Here is a 7,008-nt window from a genome sequence, read left to right as displayed (position 1 = left end):
GTGAGACCTATTATAAATCCATAGTACACACACACACACACACACACACACACACACACAAAGGCCTCCTGCAGTGTTGGCGTAAGAACAGAAAACTGTATCAATGCAACAACACAGAGAACTCCAAGACCTACCTACATAAGCACAGGAACTTAACAGGGGTAAAGGAGGTGGGAAGAAGAGGATGATTTTGGACTAGTGAAAAATGGCTCAATCTACTGAGCAAATTATAACTTATTCCCTGTTTAGCCTTACATACACGGGGGAGGGGGTGCTCTAAGAAAATTAAAGATCTAAATGTGAAAGCTAAAAATCATAGGGTTAACAGAAACCAGTGTGGGAGGATCTCTCTGGGTTTAGGGAAAGTCAAGGAGGCTTACTTATCAAAACTTGAAAAGCACAAACCATCATGCACAAATTTGCTGGATTTGATTACATCAAAATTAAGAAGTTGTGTTTAATAAAAAAAATAACATGGGCCAATTAAGAGTCAGATGATAGGATTGAGATTTTTTTTCAAAGTCTAAAACTGACAAGGGATTAACATCTAGAATATACAAGGAGCTCTGTAAAGCAATACGAAGAGGGCATCAAGTCCAATAGAAAAATGGGCAAATGATATGACAGGCAATTTACAGAAAAAGAAACCCCCAAAGCTAATAAGCACATGAAGTGATACTCAAACTCATTAGCAGTCAAAGAAATGCAAATTAAAACAAGACAGCACTTTACACCTTTAGACTGGCAAAAACTAGAAAGCTGGGTAATACCAATTAATGGCAGAAATGAGGAAGATAGGATCCCTCACACATGGCCAATGGGAGTGTAAATTGGTAAAGCCTCTTTGGAGAGTGGTCCCATAGTACTTATGCAAATTAAGCGCACACACGCACGCGCACGCACACACACACACACACACACACACCACACACCAGGATCCGCAGAAATTCTAACATACGTGCACAATGGGAAATCTACAAGGATGCTTGCTGCGGGTTTGTGGGAAGACAGTGGCACCCTGGGTTGGCCCTCGCTATTGTCATGAAGCAAAGGATCATAAGGACACAGAGCGATGCAGACAGATCTTAAAAACAGTTTATGTTACACAATACTGTTTACATAAACTGTAAATACACACACACCCTCCGGTGTGCACGTGTCTTTCCAAAATCGCCAGCGAATCGCGTGTCCATCCATATCAGCACGAAATCGCTGATGTAATGATCTATTACATAGATCTAATGGGATTCTTTTGTATAATGTGGAGGCAATCCACATGAACTTGGACTATTTTATGACAGAGGATGGGACAGTTAAGATAGCCTTGGGACAAAATGACGAAACTACGAACAACAGTGGTTGTCCTGTTTTAGATCATCTTTTCTGATTGGAATAGAAAAGAATGTGCTCCCCAAATCAGTAGCCACACACCATGTACCTGAGGCTCTAGGAATGGGTGTGCTCCAGGCGCGATACCACACCGGACAGGGCAGCTGCAGTCAGCACCTCAGTGAAGGAAAGATGGAACCAGGCTCTTTCGGGAGCAAGGGGATGCTTCCCTGAGGAGCACAGCAGCTCCTCTGTTCACCCCACTGGGAAGGAAGACAGCACAGTGCAGGCAAGAAGTCCGGGGGCTGTGAGCTGACGGAGTATGCACCTGATGGCTTCTCTTTGGGAAGAACTGCTTTTCCCAAAGATTTATTCCCTAAAGATGCCATTTTCAAAGGCAAGGCCATATTCCACCCTGTGTTGATGCACAATCCATTTGGCCGATCCCCTGTTGTCGGCACGCGGGCACCACCTAGTGCAGAGGGCGCTCGGCCCCATCCACAGGGGGCCTACTGCTTTCAGCACTTCTGCTCCATGAAAGCCTGGCTCTCCCTGCTCTGGGGTCCTCTTTCAGGAGCTTCTTCGGCACAACTCTGCTCTAGTGAACCTCACCTCCACCCCGCCCACCCAAGACAAGCCTTGCAGTGGGGGGCTGGCCTCGCCAGCACTGTCCCTGCATGGCTGTGCACATCCAGTCAATCCTTAGACACAGAAAGTCACTACACACACACACACACACACACAGTACAAATACCCACTCAGCATCTTCTTAAAGACACAAATGTTTATCCACAGACACGCTAAAGCACACAAACCCATGTGAGCCCACAGTCCAACCAAATATACATACAGACACTTGCACAGATGTACACACTCACATACACATAAATGCATATGATGACACAGAGGTTCACAGATATCCTGATCTACCCCCATCACAAACCCACTACTCCCAGAACCTTCTCCATCCTGGCTAACAGTGATTCTCTCCTTCCAATTTCTCAAGCCAGAAATCTTGGAGTCATCCCTGACTCCACTCTCTCACCCCACATTCCAATCCACCAGGAAATCTTGTTTCCAGGACTTTCTCCTAATATCCATAATAAACCACTTCTCACCACTTCCACCACTATCACGGGCCACTGGACTGCTGGGCTAGGCTCCTAACTGGTTTCCTTACTCTGCCTTTGCCCCAGAGTCTATTCTGAAAGTACCAGTGTGATCCTCTAAAAAAGCTGGTTAGGAAACACCATGCTCAGAACCTTGCAAAGACTCCACATTTCACCCACAACTAAAAGCCAAGGCCCTAGGAGAGAGCCAAGGACTCTGAACTGGCCCCTACCGCCTGGCTCACACCGAGTCCCTTATAACTCTCTCCTACTCCCTCCACCTCTTTGCTCATCCTTGAACTTGGCCCTGTGCTCCCATTTTGGAGCTCTTACACTGGCTAATCCCCTTGCCTGGCCCACGTTAACATACTACATAATTTTTAAAAACTGTTTAGGTCTATCATCTATTGTCTGTCTCTGTTAAAATGAAAGCTGCATGAAGATACAACCTTTGTTTTGTTCCCTGAAGAACAAAGAGAGTGGCACAGCAGGTGCTTGGTAAATATCTGCTGAGTGAAGGAACAAAAGCATTGTGCACACATGCGTACACACACACACCATCTGCAAAAACACATGTCCACATGCACACACCACCAAACACACATGCTTAGACTCTCAGGCTCTGACCTGGGAACGTGTGTATTCTGAGACACACTGAGACATATGCACACGTTCAGTACACACATGCATGCGTGCGCACGCGCATTCACACAGGCTTTGAGCACACACATAAAATACATGCTGCTCCAGCCATATATTACTGCCTAGGAAACTACCCCAAACTTGGTGGCACAAAGCAACGACCATTTGTGCCCATGCACTCTGTGGGGATGGCTTGTCACGGCTCCGCCATGACAACGGCCACAGGTGGAAAGAATCAAATGGCTGGAGGCATCTTCACTCACATGTCTGGCACCCGGCCTGAGATGACAGACATGGCTCCCCGGGCATCCCTCTCCCTCCTGAAGTCTCAGGGCCTCTCCATGTGGTCTCTCTATGTGGCCTCTCTAGCATGGGGGCCCGGGAGTAGCTGGCTTCTGAAAGGGCAGCTCAGGACCCCAAGAGGGAAGGTTCTTATGAGCAAGGTGGATGCTGCACGGCCTTTTATGACCTCGCCTTGGAAATCACACAGCGTCACCTTTGTCACATTCATTTAGTTGAAGCAGTCCCAAGCCCACCCAGATTCAAGCGGGGGAGGACAGAGACCCTACCTCTTGATGGGAGAAATGTGAAGGAAGAAAGTGACCATATTTTAAAATCGCCACACACGTGCACACACAGGGATGCTTATACACAGAGACACATATAAGCACACGTATACACACAATACACACCTATACGCAAACATAATCACGCACATGGTGTTAAGTCTTGACCTCAGAACCTCTGCTCCGAGAGCAAACTTGGACAAACATATATGTGCATATGAACACACATGTAATACAGACGCATTCACAGAAATACACCCAGAGTCACATCTGGGTACATCTGTGTGTACTCACATGCGTATGCACACGTGCTCACAGTCACAGGCCCTGCCCTGGAGATGCCCACCCCGGTACCCGCAGCCACACCTGCTTGCTCCTCACCCTGTGCACGGTTGAGCTGGGGGCCAGGATGGGCCAGAGAGCCTCGGCTGGTTATGAGGTGGGCCTTCTCACCACCCTCCCCTTGTGGCAGGGGCCTGGCAAGAAGGAAAACAAATAACCTTGCAGTGTTTAAATAAGCAAAGTTTTGTGCAAAGCAGAGGTTAATGTACTTTATTGTTCAATGTCATGTTTATAGTGGATTGGTGGAGGGAAAAATGTGATTAATTGCCCCGAAGCCCACGGATCTACAATTATTTGGTTGTTGTGAACAAATAAAGGACTACAGTATTCATCATATTCAAATGAGGCAACAGAATAAATGATGGCGGGCCGGGTAGGAACAAAACCTAGGCGTGTTCCTGCACGATCGGAAGGCGACTGGCACCTTGTCAACCAGACGCAGGGTGGTGGCGGGAGCCGAACCTGTTTGTCTCTGTACCGCCAGCAAGGGTTGGGCTGACCCTGCAAGTGCCAGCGTTAATTCATGTCACACCTCGCGCCTCCATCCTTCGTGGTATGAAAACCAGGCGCCAATTTTGTAATAAAGACTTGTTTCCGACGAGGCCCAGTTTGGGGCGGGGGCACAGATCTTCATTAAAGCCCCTTTCCCGGGCCACGCTCGTTACAGAGCACAGGTACTGGCTAAATGTGTCCGATCATTCATCATGATTTTGCCCTCCACTTTGTCACAGCGTGGGGATTTAAGGAAGATAGATGGTACAAGATGTTGTCTCCTCCACAGACGCTTTCTGCTCTGGTAAGTGTGTCCGATGCAGAATTATTTTGCCACTTTATTATTTCCTAGTGAGTGTTTGTCAGAGCTTCGCCTCTTGGAAGGAGCGAGTTGTTTCCTGTCACTCAGGGATGTCTCGGGAGCTGTGATGCTTGGCTGGGCTTGCCAGCCAGCTGGAACCTGGGCAGGGTCCCCAGGCAAGGCTGGGGGGGTGGTCCTGGGAGTCTGGGCCACAGGGCGAATGTCAGATCCAACAGAAAGGGGGGGAGGCGGGCTTTAGGAGAAGGTGGGGCACGGGGGCTTTAGATACAATGGGCTGGGGGAGTCAAGGGGGCATCTTTCAGGATCTGGCCTGGCTATAGGCCAGTCCGCTGGACAGGGACCTGTTCGAACCAGTGTCCAAAGGGCTGTAAGAGCTTGGCCTTGAGCTGAGCCAGGTGGAGAGAGTATGGGCAAGGCTGGGGCCCTGCGGGGCTGCTGATGGCCTTAGAGCAGTGTGGCCAATTCTGGTACCTACTGCGGGCACCAGATGAGCTTCCTGCCCTGATGAGGATGGCTGAGGGGCCATGAGGTGACCAGCACGGATGCCAGGGGGGTGAAGATCACACCAGGCTAAAGATGGGATTGAGTTCAGCCTGAAGCCCAAAATCTAGCCCAGAGCCCAGGCAACTCTTGGGAATATGGGAACTTCACTCTGGGCAGTGAATCTGAGAGTGAATCTGGCCCCAGGGGGAAAGTGGGGGATCCGGGGCCAGCAGCCTGTCCTATGGTCCTTCCTCCCTTCTGTTTGCTTTGCAAGGGTCTCCCCACCGACCCCATCCTCCTGGGTACCCGCCTCCCACTGCCGCAACTGTTGGCTGGGCCAGTGAGGCTCAGCTGCCTCAGCCCTCCCAGCACACAGGAGTGAAGTCTACTTTGTCTTTGCCCCCCCCCCCGCCCCTGTTCGGACTGGTGAATGGAGAAGGAACACTCCTCAGAGGTTCAGGGGCAACACAACCAATTCAAGAAGAGTCCAACAGAGGTACCTGGGGCACAGGGACCTATGTGAGGGTGCCCACCTTTCTCTGGCCCCAAGATAGGACTGCTGGAGTCCACCTTACTAATGTGTAGGTATCTCTCCCTCCTCAAAGTCTCTCCAGAGGCCGCATGATGGAGGATAAAGAGCAGTTTGGGAACCAGACAAGCTTGAGTCCAAAGCACTAACTGCCTGTAATGTTTTTGAGCCTCTGTTTCCCCATCTGTAAGATAGGGACAATGAGATGGCATTCCCCTTGGAAGGTCTTGCCATGGATCCTGGCACGGTCTGTCCACTCAGATGTCCCCTCCCTGCCTCCTCTCTCTGGTTGCTGGCTATTAGGAGTCCCTCATTCCCCCTGACCTGTCCCCCCTGGGCCTGGGCTTCCTGGCTGGCATCCAGAGTGTCTGCAGATGAAGCAGCCTACCTCTACCAGCAGGTGGCGGCCTTTCTGCCCCAGACACGCCCCGCCCTCCCTTGGTGAACAGCCCCAGAGGGAATCTTAACAGCCGCTAACATCCCGGCCCTTCTCAGCCCTCCTCCGGGCCCTGCTTGGGCCCTGAGACACAGTCCCCGCCCTTCAGGAGCTGGGAGGACTGGTTAAAGAGGGTAGGGGGCAGAATGGGAGCCGACCATTACTGGAAACACACGTCACCGCCGCCAGGGGCTTCAGCTGGCGCCGGTCTCAGGCCAGAAGTCCCAGGTGATGGGTATTCACTTACCAAGCCCCGACTTCTGCTGCACCCGGCGCCGGTGCCTCTTCCAAACAGCGCCTCGCTGAGACAGCGCCGCAGCGCCAGGCGGGAGGCGCCGCGCTCACCCCCACTTTGCAGCTGAGCAAACTGAGTCTGCAGACGCAGGAACGTGCTCGAGATCTCGCAGGGAGAGATTCGAACCCGCGAGGCTTCTGGCGTCTCAATCCCGCGGTTGCCAGCCGGCAGATAGGCTCACCGACCGAGCAGCCGCGATTGACATGCACTGCATCCAATCAGAACCCAGCCCCGTCCCGGCGCAGGTTTTCCTACTCCTCCTACTTCCAAAGCCCTGGCTTCCCATTTCCTGCCAGGGTTTGAAGCTGGGAACCCCAAATCTGCGTTTCCGTGCAGGTTTATGTTTAGGGTCTAGTTGCCTTTTTTCTCCCTCAGTTTATTAGGATGTTGTCTTTTGTGGCTTGTCTCCCATTCGTTCATTCACTCCGCAAACACCAAGAACTCATTGTGCGCAGGGAGATGG

The 7,008-nt window shown here is 51.1% G+C and overlaps 1 protein-coding gene across 1 annotated transcript in view; it reads right to left on the bottom strand.

Moving 5' to 3' along the window:
* The window catches only part of MVB12B (multivesicular body subunit 12B), a 256,508-nt gene extending 249,869 nt beyond the window's left edge, over positions 1-6,639 (bottom strand). Inside the window, exon 1 of the mRNA XM_040631900.1 lies at positions 6,498-6,639. The gene's annotated coding sequence lies outside the window, so the exon portion shown is untranslated. The remainder of the gene's footprint in view (positions 1-6,497) is intronic.
* Positions 6,640-7,008: the final 369 nt, after the last annotated feature.

Source organism: Ursus maritimus, unplaced genomic scaffold (genome assembly GCF_017311325.1).
Source record: "Ursus maritimus isolate PB19 unplaced genomic scaffold, ASM1731132v1 scaffold_17, whole genome shotgun sequence".
In the NCBI taxonomy this organism is placed as follows: Eukaryota; Metazoa; Chordata; class Mammalia; order Carnivora; family Ursidae; genus Ursus; species Ursus maritimus.
The sequence above is the reverse complement of the archived record's forward strand: the minus strand, read 5'-3'. Positions and strand labels throughout refer to the sequence as shown.